The sequence below is a fragment of the Dromaius novaehollandiae genome, chromosome 1 (assembly GCF_036370855.1).
Source record: "Dromaius novaehollandiae isolate bDroNov1 chromosome 1, bDroNov1.hap1, whole genome shotgun sequence".
Taxonomy (NCBI): domain Eukaryota; kingdom Metazoa; phylum Chordata; class Aves; order Casuariiformes; family Dromaiidae; genus Dromaius; species Dromaius novaehollandiae.
The window spans coordinates 86142000-86159523 of NC_088098.1; the positions used below are offsets into that span (position 1 = coordinate 86142000).

General features: G+C 57.5%; 1 pseudogene; it reads right to left on the bottom strand.

Annotated features, from left to right (window-relative positions):
- Nucleotides 1-3480: 3480 nt before the first annotated feature.
- LOC135330669 (cell surface glycoprotein 1-like) overlaps nt 3481-17524 on the bottom strand; it is a 28400-nt pseudogene continuing 14356 nt past the window's right edge.

A 17524-nucleotide genomic window follows, 5' to 3' on the forward strand; every position in this document is an offset into this window, starting at 1 on the left:
GTTTGGCGTTGGAGAAGGCTCAGGGTTTGGCCTTGGAGAAGGCTCAGGGTTTGGCTCAGGGTTTGGCGTTGGAGAAGGCTCAGGGTTTGGCTCAGGCTATGGCGTTGGAGAAGGCTCAGCCTTTGGCTCAGGGTTTGGCGTTGGAGAAGGCTCAGCGTTTGGCTCAGGCTTTGGCGTTGGAGAAGGCTCAGGGTTTGGCGTTGGAGAAGGCTCAGGCTTTGGCTCAGGGTTTGGCGTTGGAGAAGGCTCAGGGTTTGGCGTTGGAGAAGGCTCAGGCTTTGGCTCAGGCTTTGGCGTTGGAGAAGGCTCAGGCTTTGGCGTTGGAGAAGGCTCAGGGTTTGGCTCAGGCTTTGGCGTTGGAGAAGGCTCAGGGTTTGGCGTTGGAGAAGGCTCAGGCTTTGGCTCAGGCTTTGGCGTTGGAGAAGGCTCAGGGTTTGGCGTTGGAGAAGGCTCAGGGTTTGGCGTTGGAGAAGGCTCAGGCTTTGGCTCAGGGTTTGGCGTTGGAGAAGGCTCAGGGTTTGGCGTTGGTGAAGGCTCAGGGCTTGGCCTTGGAGAAGGCTCAGGCTTTGGCTCAGGGTTTGGCATTGGAGAAGGCTCACGGTTTGGCGTTGGAGTGGGCTCAGGGTTTGGCTCAGGGTTTGGCCTTGGAGAAGGCTCAGGCTTTGGCTCAGGCTTTGGCGTTGGAGAAGGCTCAGGGTTTGGCGTTGGAGAAGGCTCAGGGTTTGGCTCAGGCTTTGGCGTTGGAGAAGGCTCAGGCTTTGGCATTGGAGAAGGCTCAGGGTCTGGCTCAGGGTTTGGCGTTGGAGAAGGCTCAGGGTTTGGCGTTGGAGAAGGCTCAGGCTTTGGCTCAGGCTTTGGCGTTGGAGAAGGCTAAGGGTTTGGCCTTGGAGAAGGCTCAGGGTTTGGCTCAGGGTTTGGCGTTGGAGAAGGCTCAGGGTTTGGCGTTGGAGAAGGCTCAGGCTTTGGCTCAGGCTTTGGCCTTGGAGAAGGCTAAGGGTTTGGCCTTGGAGAAGGCTCAGGGTTTGGCTCAGGGTTTGGCGTTGGAGAAGGCTCAGGGTTTGGCGTTGGAGAAGGCTCAGGGTTTGGCTCAGGGTTTGGCATTGGAGAAGGCTCACGGTTTGGCGTTGGAGTGGGCTCAGGGTTTGGCTCAGGGTTTGGCGTTGGGGAATGCTCAGGCTTTGGCTCAGGGTTTGGCGTTGGAGAAGGCTCAGGGTTTCGCTCAGGGTTTGGCGTTGGAGAAGGCTCAGGGTTTGGTGTTGGAGAAGGCTCAGGCTTTCGCTCAGGGTTTGGCACTGGAGAAGGCTCAGGGTTTGGCGTTGGAGAAGGCTCAGGGTTTGGCTGAGGCTTTGGCGTTGGAGCATGCTCAGGGTTTGGCTCAGGGTTTGGCGTTGGAGAAGGCTCAAGTTTTGTATCAGGGTATGGCGTTGGAGAATGCTCAGGGTTTGACTCAGGGTTTGGCATTGGAGAAGGCTCAGGGTTTGGCTCAGGCTTTGGCGTTGGAGAAGGCTCAGGGTTTGGCTCAGGGTTTGGCGTTGGAGAAGGCTCAGGGTTTGGCCTTGGAGAAGGCTCAGGGTTTGGCTCAGCCCTTGGCGTTGGAGAAGGCTCAGGGTTTGGCTCAGGCTTTGGCCTTGGAGAAGGCTCAGGGTTTGGCGTTGGAGAAGGCTCAGGCTATGGCGTTTGAGAAGGCTCAGGGTTTGGCTCAGGGTTTGGCATTGGAGAAGGCTCAGGCTTTGGCTCAGGGTTTGGCGTTGGAGAAGGCTCAGGGTTTGGCGTTGGAGAAGGCTCAGGGTTTGGCTCAGGGTTTGGCCTTGGAGAAGGCTCAGGGTTTGGCGTTGGAGAAGGCTCAGGCTTTGGCTCAGTGTTTACCGTTGGAAAAGGCTCAGGATTTGGCGTTGGAGAAGGCTCAGGCTTTGGCTCAGGGTTTGGCGTTGGAGAAGGCTCAGGGTTTGGCGTTGGAGAAGGCTCAGGGTTTGGCTCAGGGTTTGGCGTTGGAGAAGGCTCAGGGTTTGCGTTGGAGAAGGCTCAGGGTTTGGCTGAGGCTTTGGCGTTGGAGAAGGCTCAGGGTTTGGCTCAGGGTTTGGCGTTGGAGAAGGCTCAGGGTTTGGCTGAGGCTTTGGCGTTGGAGAAGGCTCAGGCTTTGCCTCAGGGTTTGGCGTTGGAGAAGGCTCAGGGTTTGGCGTTGGAGAAGGCTCAGGGTTTGGCCTTGGAGCAGGCTCAGGGTTTGGCTCAGGGTTTGGCATTGGAGAAGGCTCACGGTTTGGCGTTGGAGTGGGCTCAGGGTTTGGCTCAGGGTTTGGCGTTGGAGAAGGCTCAGGGTTTGGCGTTGGAGAAGGCTCAGGGTTTGGCTCAGGGTTTGGCGTTGGAGAAGGCTCAGGGTTTGGCCTTGAAGAAGGCTCAGGCTTTGGCTCAGGCTTTGGCGTTGGAGAAGGCTCAGGCTTTGGCTCAGGGTTTGGCGTTGGAGAAGGCTCAGGGTTTGGCGTTGGAGAAGGCTCAGGGTTTGGCTCAGGGTTTGGCGTTGGAGAAGGCTCAGGGTTTGGCGTTGGAGAAGGCTCAGGGTTTGGCTCAGGCTTTGGCGTTGGAGAAGGCTCAGGCTTTGGCTCAGGCTTTGGCGTTGGAGAAGGCTCAGGGTTTGGCGTTGGAGAAGGCTCAGGGTTTGGCGTTGGAGAAGGCTCAGGGTTTGGCTCAGGGTTTGGCATTGGAGAAGGCTCACGGTTTGGCGTTGGAGTGGGCTCAGGGTTTGGCTCAGGGTTTGGCGTTGGAGAAGGCTCAGGCTTTGGCTCAGGCTTTGGCGTTGGAGAAGGCTCAGGGTTTGGCGTTGGAGAAGGCTCAGGGTTTGGCTCAGGCTTTGGCGTTGGAGAAGGCTCAGGGTTTTGCGTTGGAGAAGGCTCAGGCTTTGGCTCACGGTTTGGCGTTGGAGAAGGCTCAGGGTTTGGCGTTGGAGAAGGCTCAGGGTCTGGCTCAGGGTTTGGCGTTTGAGAAGGCTCAGGCTTTGGCGTTGGAGAAGGCTCAGGCTTTGGCTCAGGCTTTGGCGTTGGAGAAGGCTCAGGGTTTGGCATTGGTGACGGCTCAGGCGTTGGCTCAGGGTTTGGCGTTGGAGAAGGCTCAGGCTTTGGCTCAGGGTTTGGCGTTGGAGAAGGCTCAGGGTTTGGCCTTGGAGAAGGCTCAGGGTTTGGCTCAGGGTTTGGCGTTGGAGAAGGCTCAGGGTTTCGGCTCAGGGTTTGGCGTTGGAGAAGGCTCAGGGTTTGGCCTTGGAGAACGCTCAGGGTTTGGCTCAGGCTTTGGCGTTGGAGAAGGCTCAGGCTTTGGCGTTGGAGTAGGCTCAGGGTTTGGCGTTGGAGAAGGCTCAGGCTTTGGCTCAGGGTTTGGCGTTGGAGAAGGCTCAGGGTTTGGCCTTGGAGAAGGCTCAGGCTTTGGCTCAGGGTTTGGCGTTGGAGAAGGCTCAGGGTTTGGCCTTGAAGAATGCTCAGGCTTTGGCTCAGGCTTTGGCGTTGGAGAAGGCTCAGGGTTTGGCGTTGGAGAAGGCTCAGGCTTTGGCTCAGGGTTTGGCGTTGGAGAAGGCTCAGGGTTTGGCTCAGGGTTTGGCATTGGAGAAGGCTCAGGGTTTGGCTCAGGGTTTGGCGTTGGAGAAGGCTCAGGGTTTGGCTCAGGGTTTGGCTCAGGCTTTGGCGTTGGAGAAGGCTCAGGCTTTGGCGTTGGAGTAGGCTCAGGGTTTGGCGTTGGAGAAGGCTCAGGCTTTGGCTCAGGGTTTGGCGTTGGAGAAGGCTCAGGGTTTGGCCTTGGAGAAGGCTCAGGCTTTGGCTCAGGGTTTGGCGTTGGAGAAGGCTCAGGGTTTGGCCTTGAAGAATGCTCAGGCTTTGGCTCAGGGTTTGGCGTTGGAGAAGGCTCAGGGTTTGGCCTTGGAGAAGGCTCAGGCTTTGGCTCAGGCTTTGGCGTTGGAGAAGGCTCAGGGTTTGGCGTTGGAGAAGGCTCAGGCTTTGGCTCAGGCTTTGGCGTTGGAGAAGGCTCAGGGTTTGGCGTTGGAGAAGGCTCAGGGTTTGGCATTGGTGACGGCTCAGGATTTGGCTCAGGGTTTGGCGTTGGAGAAGGCTCAGGGTTTGGCTCAGGGTTTGGCGTTGGAGAAGGCTCAGGGTTTGGCGTTGGAGAAGGCTCAGGCTTTGGTTCAGGGTTTGGCGTTTGCGAAGGCTCAGGGTTTGGCTCAGGCTTTGGCTCAGGCTTTGGCGTTGGAGAAGGCTCAGGGTTTGGCTCAGGGTTTGGCGTTGGAGAAGGCTCAGGGTTTGGTGTTGGAGAAGGCTCAGGCTTTGGCTCAGGCTTTGGCGTTTGCGAACGCCCAGGCTTTGGCTCAGGGTTTGGCGTTGGAGAAGGCTCAGGGTTTGGTGTTGGAGAAGGCTCAGGCTTTGGCTCAGGGTTTGGCGTTGGAGAAGGCTCAGGCTTTGGCGTTGGAGTAGGCTCAGGGTTTGGCGTTGGAGAAGGCTCAGGGTTTGGCTCAGGGTTTGGCGTTGGAGAAGGCTCAGGGTTTGGCCTTGGAGAAGGCTCAGGCTTTGGCTCAGGGTTTGGCGTTGGAGAAGGCTCAGGGTTTGGCCTTGAAGAAGGCTCAGGCTTTGGCTCAGGCTTTGGCGTTGGAGAAGGCTCAGGGTTTGGCATTGGAGAAGGCTCAGGCTTTGGCTCAGGCTTTGGCGTTGGAGAAGGCTCAGGGTTTGGCTCAGGCTTTGGCGTTGGAGAAGGCTCAGGGTTTGGCGTTGGAGAAGGCTCAGGGTTTGGCTCAGGCTTTGGCGTTGGAGAAGGCTCAGGGTTTGGCATTGGAGAAGGCTCAGGGTTTGGCTCAGGGTTTGGCGTTGGAGAAGGCTCAGGGTTTGGCCTTGAAGAAGGCTCAGGCTTTGGCTCAGGCTTTGGCGTTGGAGAAGGCTCAGGGTTTGGCATTGGTGACGGCTCAGGATTTGGCTCAGGGTTTGGCGTTGGAGCATGCTCAGGGTTTGGCTCAGGGTTTGGCGTTGGAGAAGGCTCAGGGTTTGGCGTTGGAGAAGGCTCAGGCTTTGGCTCAGGGTTTGGCGTTGGAGAAGGCTCAGGGTTTGGCTCAGGGTTTGGCGTTGGAGAAGGCTCAGGGTTTGGCCTTGGAGAAGGCTCAGGGTTTGGCTCAGGCTTTGGCGTTGGAGAAGGCTCAGGCTTTGGCGTTGGAGTAGGCTCAGGGTTTGGCGTTGGAGAAGGCTCAGGCTTTGGCTCAGGGTTTGGCGTTGGAGAAGGCTCAGGGTTTGGCCTTGGAGAAGTCTCAGGCTTTGGCTCAGGGTTTGGCGTTGGAGAAGGCTCAGGGTTTGGCCTTGAAGAATGCTCAGGCTTTGGCTCAGGCTTTGGCGTTGGAGAAGGCTCAGGGTTTGGCGTTGGAGAAGGCTCAGGGTTTGGCTCAGGGTTTGGCGTTGGAGAAGGCTCAGGGTTTGGCTCAGGGTTTGGCATTGGAGAAGGCTCAGGGTTTGGCTCAGGGTTTGGCGTTGGAGAAGGCTCAGGGTTTGGCTCAGGGTTTGGCTCAGGGTTTGGCGTTGGAGAAGGCTCAGGCTTTGGCTCAGGGTTTGGCGTTGGAGAAGGCTCAGGGTTTGGCCTTGGAGAAGGCTCAGGCTTTGGCTCAGGCTTTGGCGTTGGAGAAGGCTCAGGGTTTGGCCTTGAAGAATGCTCAGGCTTTGGCTCAGGGTTTGGCGTTGGAGAAGGCTCAGGGTTTGGCCTTGGAGAAGGCTCAGGCTTTGGCTCAGGCTTTGGCGTTGGAGAAGGCTCAGGGTTTGGCATTGGAGAAGGCTCAGGCTTTGGCTCAGGGTTTGGCGTTGGAGAAGGCTCAGGGTTTGGCTCAGGGTTTGGCGTTGGAGAAGGCTCAGGGTTTGGCGTTGGAGAAGGCTCAGGGTTTGGCATTGGTGACGGCTCAGGATTTGGCTCAGTGTTTGGCGTTGGAGAAGGCTCAGGGTTTGGCTCAGGGTTTGGCGTTGGAGAAGGCTCAGGGTTTGGCGTTGGAGAAGGCTCAGGCTTTGGCTCAGGGTTTGGCGTTTGCGAAGGCTCAGGGTTTGGCTCAGGCTTTGGCTCAGGCTTTGGCGTTGGAGAAGGCTCAGGGTTTGGCTCAGGGTTTGGCGTTGGAGAAGGCTCAGGGTTTGGTGTTGGAGAAGGCTCAGGCTTTGGCTCAGGCTTTGGCGTTTGCGAAGGCTCAGGCTTTGGCTCAGGGTTTGGCGTTGGAGAAGGCTCAGGGTTTGGTGTTGGAGAAGGCTCAGGGTCTGGCTCAGGGTTTGGCGTTGGAGAAGGCTCAGGGTTTGGCGTTGGAGAAGGCTCAGGCTTTGGCGTTGGAGTAGGCTCAGGGTTTGGCGTTGGAGAAGGCTCAGGGTTTGGCCTTGGAGAAGGCTCAGGCTTTGGCTCAGGGTTTGGCGTTGGAGAAGGCTCAGGGTTTGGCCTTGAAGAATGCTCAGGCTTTGGCTCAGGCTTTGGCGTTGGAGAAGGCTCAGGGTTTGGCATTGGAGAAGGCTCAGGCTTTGGCTCAGGGTTTGGCATTCGAGAAGGCTCAGGGTTTGGCTCAGGGTTTGGCGTTGGAGAAGGCTCAGGGTTTGGCGTTGGAGAAGGCTCAGGGTTTGGCTCAGGCTTTGGCGTTGGAGAAGGCTCAGGGTTTGGCGTTGGAGAAGGCTCAGGCTTTGGCTCAGGCTTTGGCCTTGGAGAAGGCTCAGGGTTTGGCTCAGGGTTTGGCATTGGAGAAGGCTCAGGGTTTGGCTCAGGGTTTGGCGTTGGAGAAGGCTCAGGGTTTGGCGTTCGAGTAGGCTCAGGGTTTGGCGTTGGAGAAGGCTCAGGCTTTGGCTCAGGGTTTGGCGTTGGAGAAGGCTCAGGGTTTGGCGTTGGAGAAGGCTCAGGGTTTGGCATTGGAGAAGGCTCAGGCTTTGGCTCAGGGCTTGGCATTGGAGAAGGCTCAGGGTTTGGCGTTGGAGAAGGCTCAGGGTTTGGCTCAGGGTTTGGCATTGGAGAAGGCTCAGGGTTTGGCCTTGGAGAAGGCTCAGGCTTTGGGTCAGGGTTTGGTGTTGGAGAAGGCTCAGGGTTTGGCATTGGTGACGGCTCAGGCGTTGGCTCAGGGTTTGGCGTTGGAGAAGGCTCAGGGTTTGGCTCAGGGTTTGGCGTTGGAGAAGGCTCAGGGTTTGGCGTTGGAGAAGGCTCAGGCTTTGGCTCAGGGTTTGGCGTTGGAGAAGGCTCAGGGTTTGGCTCAGGGTTTGGCGTTGGAGAAGGCTCAGGGTTTGGGTCAGGGTTTGGCGTTGGAGAAGGCTCAGAGTTTGGCGTTGGAGAAGGCTCAGCGTTTGGCTCAGGGTTTGGCGTTGGAGAAGGCTCAGGCTTTGGCGTTGGAGAAGGCTCAGGATTTGGCTCAGGGTTTGGCGTTGGAGAAGGGTCAGGGTTTGGCGTTGGAGAGGGCTCAGGGTTTGGCTCAGGGTTTGGCGTTGGAGAAGGCTCAGGCTTTGGCGTTGGAGAAGGCTCAGGCTTTGGCTCAGGCTTTGGCGTTGGAGAAGGCTCAGGCTTTGGCTCAGGCTTTGGCGTTGGAGAAGGCTCAGGGTTTGGCTCAGGGTTTGGCGTTGGAGAAGGCTCAGGGTTTGGCTCAGGGTTTGGCAATGGGAAGGTTCAAGCTTTGGATCAGGCTTTGGAGTTGGAGACGGCTCAGGGTTTGGCTCACGGTTTGGCATTGGAGCATGCTTAGGGTTTGGCTCAGGGTTTGGCGTTGGAGAAGGCTCAGGGTTTGGCGTTGGAGAAGGCTCAGGGTTTGGCTCAGGGTTTGGCGTTGGAGAAGGCTCAGGGTTTGGCGTTGGAGAAGGCTCAGGCTTTGGCTCAGGGTTTGGCGTTGGAGAAGGCTCAGGGTTTGGCTCAGGGTTTGGCGTTGGAGAAGGCTCAGGGTTTGGGTCAGGGTTTGGCGTTGGAGAAGGCTCAGAGTTTGGCGTTGGAGAAGGCTCAGCGTTTGGCTCAGGGTTTGGCGTTGGAGAAGGCTCAGGCTTTGGCGTTGGAGAAGGCTCAGGCTTTGGCTCAGGGTTTGGCGTTGGAGAAGGGTCAGGGTTTGGCGTTGGAGAGGGCTCAGGGTTTGGCTCAGGGTTTGGCGTTGGAGAAGGCTCAGGCTTTGGCGTTGGAGAAGGCTCAGGCTTTGGCTCAGGCTTTGGCGTTGGAGAAGGCTCAGGGTTTGGCTCAGGGTTTGGCGTTGGAGAAGGCTCAGGGTTTGGTGTTGGAGAAGGCTCAGGGTTTGGCTCAGGGTTTGGCGTTGGAGAAGGCTCAGGGTCTGGATCAGGGTTTGGCGTTGGAGAAGGCTCAGGGTTTGGTGTTGGAGAAGGCTCAGGGTTTGGCTCAGGCTTTGGCGTTGGAGAAGGCTCAGGCTTTGGCGTTGGAGTAGGCTCAGGGTTTGGCGTTGGAGAAGGCTCAGGCTTTGGCTCAGGGTTTGGCGTTGGAGAAGGCTCAGGGTTTGGCCTTGGAGAAGGCTCAGCCTTTGGCTCAGGGTTTGGCGTTGGAGAAGGCTTAGGGTTTGGCCTTGAAGAATGCTCAGGCTTTGGCTCAGGGTTTGGCGTTGGAGAAGGCTCAGGGTTTGGCTCAGGGTTTGGCGTTGGAGAAGGCTCAGGGTGTGGCTCAGGGTTTGGCGTTGGAGAAGGCTCAGGGTTTGGCGTTCGAGAAGGCTCAGGGTTTGGCTCAGGCTTTGGCGTTGGAGAAGGCTCAGGGTTTGGCGTTGGAGAAGGCTCAGGGTTTGGCTCAGGGTTTGGCGTTGGAGAAGGCTCAGGGTTTGGCTCAGGGTTTGGCGTTGGAGAAGGCTCAGGGTTTGGCTCAGGGTTTGGCGTTGGAGAAGGCTCAGGGTATGGCGTTGGCGTAGGCTCAGGGTATGGCGTTGGAGAAGGCTCAGGCTTTGGCTCAGGGTTTGGCGTTGGAGAAGGCTCAGGGTTTGGCCTTGGAGAAGGCTCAGGCTTTGGCTCAGGGTTTGGCATTGGAGAAGGCTCAGGGTTTGGCCTTGAAGAATGCTCAGGCTTTGGCTCAGGCTTTGGCGTTGGAGAAGGCTCAGGGTTTGGCATTGGAGAAGGCTCAGGCTTTGGCTCAGGCTTTGGCGTTGGAGAAGGCTCAGGGTTTGGCTCAGGGTTTGGCGTTGGAGAAGGCTCAGGGTTTGGCGTTGGAGAAGGCTCAGGGTTTGGCGTGGGAGAAGGCTCAGGGTTTGGCCTTGGAGAAGGCTCAGGGTTTGGCTCAGGGTTTGGCCTTGGAGAAGGCTCAGGGTTTGGTGTTGGAGAAGGCTCAGGGTTTGGCTCAGGGTTTGGCCTTGGAGAAGGCTCAGGCTTTGGCGTTGGAGAAGGCTCAGGCTTTGGCTCAGTGTTTGCCGTTGGAGAAGGCTCAGGGTTTGGCGTTGGAGAAGGCTCAGGCTTTGGCTCAGGGTTTGGCGTTGGAGAAGGCTCAGGGTTTGGCTCAGGGTTTGGCGTTGGAGAAGGCTCAGGGTTTGGCGTTGGAGAAGGCTCAGGCTTTGGCTCAGGGTTTGCCGTTGGAGAAGGCTCAGGGTTTGGCGTTGGAGAAGGCTCAATGTTTGGCTGAGGCTTTGGCGTTGGAGAAGGCTCAGGGTTTGGCTCAGGGTTTGGCGTTGGAGAAGGCTCAAGCTTTGTATCACGGTTTGGCGTTGGAGAAGGCTCAGGGTTTGACTCAGGGTTTGGCGTTGGAGAAGGCTCAGGGTTTGGCTCAGGCTTTGGGGTTGGAGAAGGCTCAGGGTTTGGCGTTGGAGAAGGCTCAGGTTTTGGCTCAGCCCTTGGCGTTGGAGAAGGCTCAGGCTTTGGCTCAGGGTTTGGCCTTGGAGAAGGCTCAGGGTTTGGCGTTGGAGAAGGCTCAGGCTATGGCGTTTGAGAAGGCTCAGGGTTTGGCTCAGGGTTTGGCATTGGAGAAGGCTCAGGCTTTGGCTCAGGGTTTGGCGTTGGAGAAGGCTCAGGCTTTGGCGTTGGAGAAGGCTCAGGGTTTGGCTCAGGGTTTGGCCTTGGAGAAGGCTCAGGGTTTGGCGTTGGAGAAGGCTCAGGCTTTGGCTCAGTGTTTACCATTGCAGAAGGCTCAGGATTTGGCGTTGGAGAAGGCTCAGGGTTTGGCGTTGGAGCATGCTCAGGGTTTGGCTCAGGCTTTGGCATTGGAGAAGGCTCAGGGTTTGGCGTTGGAGAAGGCTCAGGCTTTGGCTCAGGCTTTGGCATTGGAGAAGGCTCAGGGTTTGGCGTTGGAGAAGGCTCAGGCTTTGGCTCAGGATTTGGCGTTGCAGAAGTCTCAGCCTTTGGCTCAGGGTTTTGCGATGGAGAAGGCTCAGGGTTTGGCTCAGGCTTTGGCCTTGGAGAAGGCTCAAGCTATGGATCAGGGTTTGGCGTTGGAGAAGGCTCAGGGTTTGGCTCAGGGTTTGGCATTGGAGAAGGCTCAGGGTTTGGCGTTGGAGAAGGCTCAGGCTTTGGCTCAGGGTTTGGCGTTGGAGAAGGCTCAGGGTTTGGCGTTGGAGAAGGCTCAGGCTTTGGCTCAGGGTTTGGCGTTGGAGAAGGCTCAGGCTTTGGCGTTGGAGAAGGCTCAGGCTTTGGCTCAGGCTTTGGCATTGGAGAAGGCTCAGGGTTTGGCTCAGGGTTTGGCGTTGGAGAAGGCTCAGGCTTTGGCTCAGGCTTTGGCGTTGGAGAAGGCTCAGGCTTTGGCGTTGGAGAAGGCTCAGGGTTTGGCTCAGGCTTTGGCGTTGGAGAAGGCTCAGGGTTTGGCTCAGGGTTTGGCATTGGAGAAGGCTCCGGGTTTGGCTCAGGCTTTGGCGTTGGAGAAGGCTCAGCCTTTAGCTCAGGGTTTGGCGTTGGAGAAGGCTCAGGGTTTGGCTCAGGCTTTGGCCTTGGAGAAGGCTCAAGCTATGGATCAGGGTTTGGGTTTGGAGAAGGCTCAGGCTTTGGCTCAGGGTTTGGCGTTGGAGAAGGCTCAGGCTTTGGCGTTGGAGAAGGCTCAGGCTTTGGCTCAGGGTTTGGCGTTGGAGAAGGCTTAGGGTTTGGCCTTGGAGAAGGCTCAGGCTTTGGCTCAGGGTTTGGCGTTGGAGAAGGCTCAGGCTTTGGCGTTGGAGAAGGCTCAGCCGTTGGCTCAGGCTTTGGCGTTGGAGAAGGCTCAGGGTTTGGCGTTGGAGAAGGCTCAGGTTTTGGCTCAGCCCTTGGCGTTGGAGAAGGGTCAGGGTTTGGCTCAGCGTTTGGCGTTGGAGAAGGCTCAGCGTTTGGCTCAGGCTTTGGCCTTGGAGAAGGCTCAGGGTTTGGCGTTGGAGAAGGCTCAGGCTATGGCGTTTGAGAAGGCTCAGGGTTTGGCTCAGGATTTGGCGTTGCAGAAGTCTCAGCCTTTGGCTCAGGGTTTTGCGATGGAGAAGGCTCAGGGTTTGGCTCAGGCTTTGGCGTTGGAGAAGGCTCAAGCTATGGATCAGGGTTTGGCGTTGGAGAAGGCTCAGGGTTTGGCTCAGGGTTTGGCGTTGGAGAAGGCTCAGGGTTTGGCTCAGGGTTTGGCGTTGGAGAAGGCTCAGGGTTTGGCGTTGGAGAAGGCTCAGGCTTTGGCTCAGGCTTTGGCGTTGGAGAAGGCTCAGGGTTTGGCGTTGGAGAAGGCTCAGGCTATGGCGTTTGAGAAGGCTCAGGCTTTGGCTCAGGATTTGGCGTTGCAGAAGTCTCAGCCTTTGGCTCAGGGTTTTGCGATGGAGAAGGCTCAGGGTTTGGCTCAGGCTTTGGCCTTGGAGAAGGCTCAAGCTATGGATCAGGGTTTGGCGTTGGAGAAGGCTCAGGGTTTGGCTCAGGGTTTGGCATTGGAGAAGGCTCAGGGTTTGGCGTTGGAGAAGGCTCAGGCTTTGGCTCAGGGTTTGGCGTTGGAGAAGGCTCAGGGTTTGGCGTTGGAGAAGGCTCAGGGTTTGGCTCAGGGTTTGGCGTTGGAGAAGGCTCAGGCTTTGGCGTTGCAGAAGGCTCAGGCTTTGGCTCAGGCTTTGGCATTGGAGAAGGCTCAGGGTTTGGCTCAGGGTTTGGCGTTGGAGAAGGCTCAGGCTTTGGCTCAGGCTTTGGCGTTGGAGAAGGCTCAGGCTTTGGCGTTGGAGAAGGCTCAGGGTTTGGCTCAGGCTTTGGCGTTGGAGAAGGCTCAGGGTTTGGCTCAGGGTTTGGCGTTGGAGAAGGCTCCGGGTTTGGCTCAGGCTTTGGCGTTGGAGAAGGCTCAGCCTTTAGCTCAGGGTTTGGCGTTGGAGAAGGCTCAGGGTTTGGCTCAGGCTTTGGCCTTGGAGAAGGCTCAAGCTATGGATCAGGGTTTGGCGTTGGAGAAGGCTCAGGCTTTGGCTCAGGGTTTGGCGTTGGAGAAGGCTCAGGGTTTGGCGTTGGAGAAGGCTCAGGCTTTGGCTCAGGGTTTGGCGTTGGAGAAGGCTTAGGGTTTGGCCTTGGAGAAGGCTCAGGGTTTGGCTCAGGGTTTGGCGTTGGAGAAGGCTCAGGGTTTGACGTTGGAGACGGCTCAGCCGTTGGCTCAGGCTTTGGCGTTGGAGAAGGCTCAGGGTTTGGCGTTGGAGAAGGCTCAGGGTTTGGCTCAGGCTTTGGCGTTGGAGAAGGCTCAGGGTTTGGTGTTGGAGAAGGCTCAGGGTTTGGCTTAGGCTTTGGCGTTGGAGAAGGCTCAGGGTTTGGCGTTGGAGAAGGCTCAGGCTTTGGCTCAGGCTTTGGCGTTGGAGAAGGCTCAGCCTTTGGCTCAGGGTTTTGCGATGGAGAAGGCTCAGGGTTTGGCTCAGGCTTTGGCCTCGGAGAAGGCTCAAGCTATGGATCAGGGTTTGGCGTTGGAGAAGGCTCAGGGTTTGGCGTTGGAGAAGGCTCAGGGTTTGGCTCAGGCTTTGGCGTTGGAGAAGATCAGGGATTGGCGTTGGAGCATGCTCAGGCTTTGGCTCAGGCTTTGGCGTTGGAGAAGGCTCAGGGTTTGGCGTTGGAGAAGGCTCAGGCTTTGGCTCAGGGTTTGGCGTTGCAGACGGCTCAGCCTTTGGCTCAGGGTTTTGCGATGGAGAAGGCTCAGGGTTTGGCTCAGGCTTTGGCCTTGGAGAAGGCTCAAGCTATGGATCAGGGTTTGGCGTTGGAGAAGGCTCAGGCTTTGGCTCAGGGTTTGGCATTCGAGAAGGCTCAGGGTTTGGCGTTGGAGAAGGCTCAGGCTTTGGCTCAGGCTTTGGCGTTGGAGAAGGCTCAGGGTTTGGCTCAGGCTTTGGCGTTGGAGAAGGCTCAGGGTTTGGCGTTGGAGAAGGCTCAGGCTTTGGCTCAGGCTTTGGCGTTGGAGAAGGCTCAGGGTTTGGCTCAGGCTTTGGCATTGGGAAGGTTCAAGCTTTGGATCAGGGTTTGGCGTTGGAGAAGGCTCAGGGTTTGGCTCACGGTTTGGCATTGGAGCATGTTCAGGGTTTGGCTCAGGGTTTGGCGTTGGAGAAGGCTCAGGGTTTGGCCTTGGAGAAGGCTCAGGCTTTGGCTCAGGGTTTGGCCTTGGAGAAGGCTCAGGGTTTGGCGTTGGAGAAGGCTCAGGGCTTGGCTCAGGATTTGGCCTTGGAGAAGGCTCAGGCTTTGGCGTTGGAGAAGGCTCAGGCTTTGACTAAGGGTTTGCCGTTGGAGAAGGCTCAGGGTTTGGCTCAGGCTTTGGCGTTGGAGAAGGCTCAGGGTTTGGCGTTGGAGAAGGCTCAGGGTTTGGCTCAGGGTTTGGCGTTGGAGAAGGCACAGGGTTTGGCATTGGAGAAGGCTCAGAGTTTGATTCAGGATTTGGCGTTGCACAATGCTCAGGGTTTGGCTCAGGGTTTGGCGTTGGAGAAGGCTCAGGGCTTGGCGTTGGAGAAGGCTCAGGGTTTGGCTCAGGGCTTGGCCTTGGAGATGGCTCAGGGTTTGGCGTTGGAGAAGGCTCAGGGTTTGACTCAGGGTTTGGCGTTGGAGAAGGCTCAGGGTTTGGCGTTGGAGAAGGCTCAGGGTTTGGCGTTGGAGAAGGCTCAGGGTTTGGCGTTGGAGCATGCTCAGGGTTTGGCGTTGGAAAAGGCTCACGGTTTGGCTCAGGGTTTGGCGTTGGAGAAGGCTCAGGCTTTGGCGTTGGAGAAGGCTCAGGCTTTGGCTCACGGTTTGGCGTTGGAGAAGGCTCAGGGTTTGGCTCAGGGTTTGGCGTTGGAGAAGGCTCAGGCTTTGGCTCAGGGTTTGGCGTTGGAGAAGGCTCAGGCTTTGGCTCAGGCTTTGGCGTTGGAGAAGGCTCAGGCTTTGGCGTTGGAGAAGGCTCAGGGTTTGGCTCAGGGTTTGCCGTTGGAGAAGGCTCAGGCTTTGGCGTTGGAGAAGGCTCAGGGTTTGGCTCAGGGTTTGGCGTTGGAGAAGGCTCAGGGTTTGGCTCAGGCTTTGGCGTTGGAGAAGGCTCAGGCTTTGGCTCACGGTTTGGCCTTGGAGAAGGCTCAAGCTTTGTATCAGGGTTTGGCGTTGGAGAAGGCTCAGGGTTTGACTCAGGGTTTGGCAATGGAGAAGGCTCAGGGTTTGGCTCAGGCTTTGGCGTTGGAGAAGGCTCAGGGTCTGGCGTTGGGGAAGGCTCAGGGTTTGGCTCAGCCCTTGGCGTTGGAGAAGGCTCAGGGTTTGGCTCAGGTTTTGGCCTTGGAGAAGGCTCAGGGTTTGGCGTTGGAGAAGGCTCAGGCTATGGCGTTTGAGAAGGCTCAGGGTTTGGCTCAGGGTTTGGCATTGGAGAAGGCTCAGGCTTTGGCTCAGGGTTTGGCGTTGGAGAAGGCTCAGGGTTTGGCGTTGGAGAAGGCTCAGGGTTTGGCTCAGGGTTTGGCCTTGGAGAAGGCTCAGGGTTTGGCGTTGGAGAAGGCTCAGGGTTTGGCTCAGTGTTTACCATTGGAGAAGGCTCAGGATTTGGCGTTGGAGAAGGCTCAGGGTTTGGCTCAGGGTTTGGCGTTGGAGAAGGCTCAGGGTTTGGCGTTGGAGAAGGCTCAGGCTTTGGCTCAGGGTTTGGCATTGGAGAAGGCTCACGGTTTGGCGTTGGAGAATGCTCAGGGTTTGGCTGAGGGTTTGGCGTTGTAGAAGGCTCAGGGTTTGGCTCAGGGTTTGGCGTTGGAGAAGGCTCAGGCTTTGGCTTTGGAGAAGGCTCAGGCTTTGGCTCAGGGTTTGGCGTTGGAGAAGGCTCAGGGTTTGGCGTTGGAGAAGGCTCAGCGTTTGGCTCAGGGTTTGGCGTTGGAGAAGGCTCAGGGTTTGGCGTTGGAGAAGGCTCAGGCTTTGGCTCAGGGTTTGGCGTTGGAGAAGGCTCAGGCTTTGGCGTTGGAGAAGGCTCAGGCTTTGGCTCAGGCTTTGGCGTTGGAGAAGGCTCAGGGTTTGGCGTTGGAGAAGGCTCAGGCTTTGGCTCAGGGTTTGGCCTTGGAGAAGGCTCAGGGTTTGGCGTTGGAGAAGGCTCAGGCTTTGGCTCAGGGTTTGGCGTTGGAGAAGGCTCAGGGTTTGGCGTTGGAGAAGGCTCAGGCTTTGGCTCAGGCTTTGGCGTTGGAGAAGGCTCAGGGTTTGGCGTTGGAGAAGGCTCAGGGTTTGGCTCAGGGTTTGGCCTTGGAGAAGGCTCAGGGTTTGGCGTTGGAGAAGGCTCAGGCTTTGGCTCAGGGTTTGGCGTTGGAGAAGGCTCAGGCTTTGGCTCAGGCTTTGGCGTTGGAGAAGGCTAAGGGTTTGGCCTTGGAGAAGGCTCAGGGTTTGGCTCAGGGTTTGGCGTTGGAGAAGGCTCAGGGTTTGGCGTTGGAGAAGGCTCAGGCTTTGGCTCAGGGTTTGGCGTTGGAGAAGGCTCAGGGTTTGGCTCAGGGTTTGGCGTTGGAGAAGGCTCAGGCTTTGGCTCAGGGTTTGGCGTTGGAGAAGGCTCAGGGTTTGGCTCAGGGTTTGGCGTTGGAGAAGGCTCAGGCTTTGGCGTTGGAGAAGGCTCAGGGTTTGGCGTTGGAGAAGGCTCAGGGTTTGGCTCAGGGTTTGGCGTTGGAGAAGGCTCAGGGTTTGGCGTTGGAGAAGGCTCAGGGTTTGGCTCAGGGTTTGGCGTTGGAGCATGCTCAGGGTTTGGCGTTGGAGCAGGCTCAGGGTTTGGCGTTGGAGAAGGCTCAGGCTTTGGCTCAGGGTTTGGCGTTGGAGAAGGCTCAGGGTTTGGCTCAGGGTTTGGCGTTGGAGAAGGCTCAGGGTTTGGTTCAGGCTTTGGCGTTGGAGAAGGCTCAGGGTTTGGCGTTGGAGAAGGCTCAAGTTTTGGCTCAGGCTTTGGCGTTGGAGAAGGCTCAGGGTTTGGCGTTGGAGAAGGCTCAGGGTTTGGCTCAGGGTTTGGCGTTGGAGAAGGCTCAGGGTTTGGCGTTGGAGAAGGCTCACGGTTTGGCTCAGGCTTTGGCGTTGGAGAAGGCTCAGGGTTTGGCTCAGGCTTTGGTGTTGCAGAATGCTCAGGTTTTGGCTCAGGGTTTGGCGTTGAAGCATGCTCAGGGTTTGGCTCAGGTTTTGGCGTTGGAGAACGCTCAGGTTATGGCGTTGGAGAAGGCTCACGGTTTGGCTCAGGCTTTGGAGTTGGAGTAGGCGCAGGGTTTGGCGTTGGAGAAGGCTCAGGCTTTGGCTCAGGCTTTGGCGTTGGAGAAGGCTCAGGGTTTGGCCTTGGAGAAGGCTCAGGGTTTGGCGTTGGAGAAGGCTCAGGCTTTGGCTCAGGCTTTGGCGTTGGAGAAGGCTCAGGGTTTGGCGTTGGAGAAGGCTCAGGGTCTGGCTCAGGGTTTGGCGTTGGAGAAGGCTCAGGGTTTGGCGTTGGAGAAGGCTCAGGGTTTGGCTCAGGCTTTGGCGTTGGAGAAGGCTCAGGGTTTGGTGATGGAGAAGGCTCAGGGTTTGCCTCAGGGTTTGGCGTTGGAGAAGGCTCAGGGTTTGGCTCAGGGTTTGGCGTTGGAGAAGGCTCAGGGTTTGCCCTTGGAGAAGGCTCAGGCTTTGGCTCAGGGTTTGGCGTTGGAGAAGGCACAGGGTTTGGCATTGGAGAAGGCTCAGGCTTTGGCTCAGGCTTTGGCCTTGCACAATGCTCAGGGTTTGGCTCAGGGTTTGGCGTTGGAGAAGGCTCAGGGCTTGGCGTTGGAGAAGGCTCAGGGTTTGGCTCAGGGTTTGGCCTTGGAGATGGCTCAGGGTTTGGCGTTGGAGAAGGCTCAGGGTTTGACTCAGGGTTTGGCGTTGGAGAAGGCTCAGGCTTTGGCTCAGGCTTTGGCGTTGGAAAAGGCTCACGGTTTGGCTCAGGGTTTGGCATTGTAGAAGGCTCAGGGTTTGGCGTTGGAGAAGGCTCAGCCTTTGGCTCAGGGTTTGGCGTTGGAGAAGGCTCAGGGTTTGGCTCAGGCTTTGGCGTTGGAGAAGGCTCAGGCTTTGGCTCAGGGTTTGGCGTTGGAGAAGGCTCAGGGTTTGGTGTTGGAGAAGGCTCAGGGTTTGGCTCAGGGTTTGGCCATGGAGAAGGCTCAGGGTTTGGCGTTGGAGAAGGCTCAGGCTTTGGCTCAGGGTTTGGCGTTGGAGAAGGCTCAGGGTTTGGCTCAGGGTTTGGCGTTGGAGAAGGCTCAGGGTTTGACTCAGGGTTTGCCGTTGGAGAAGGC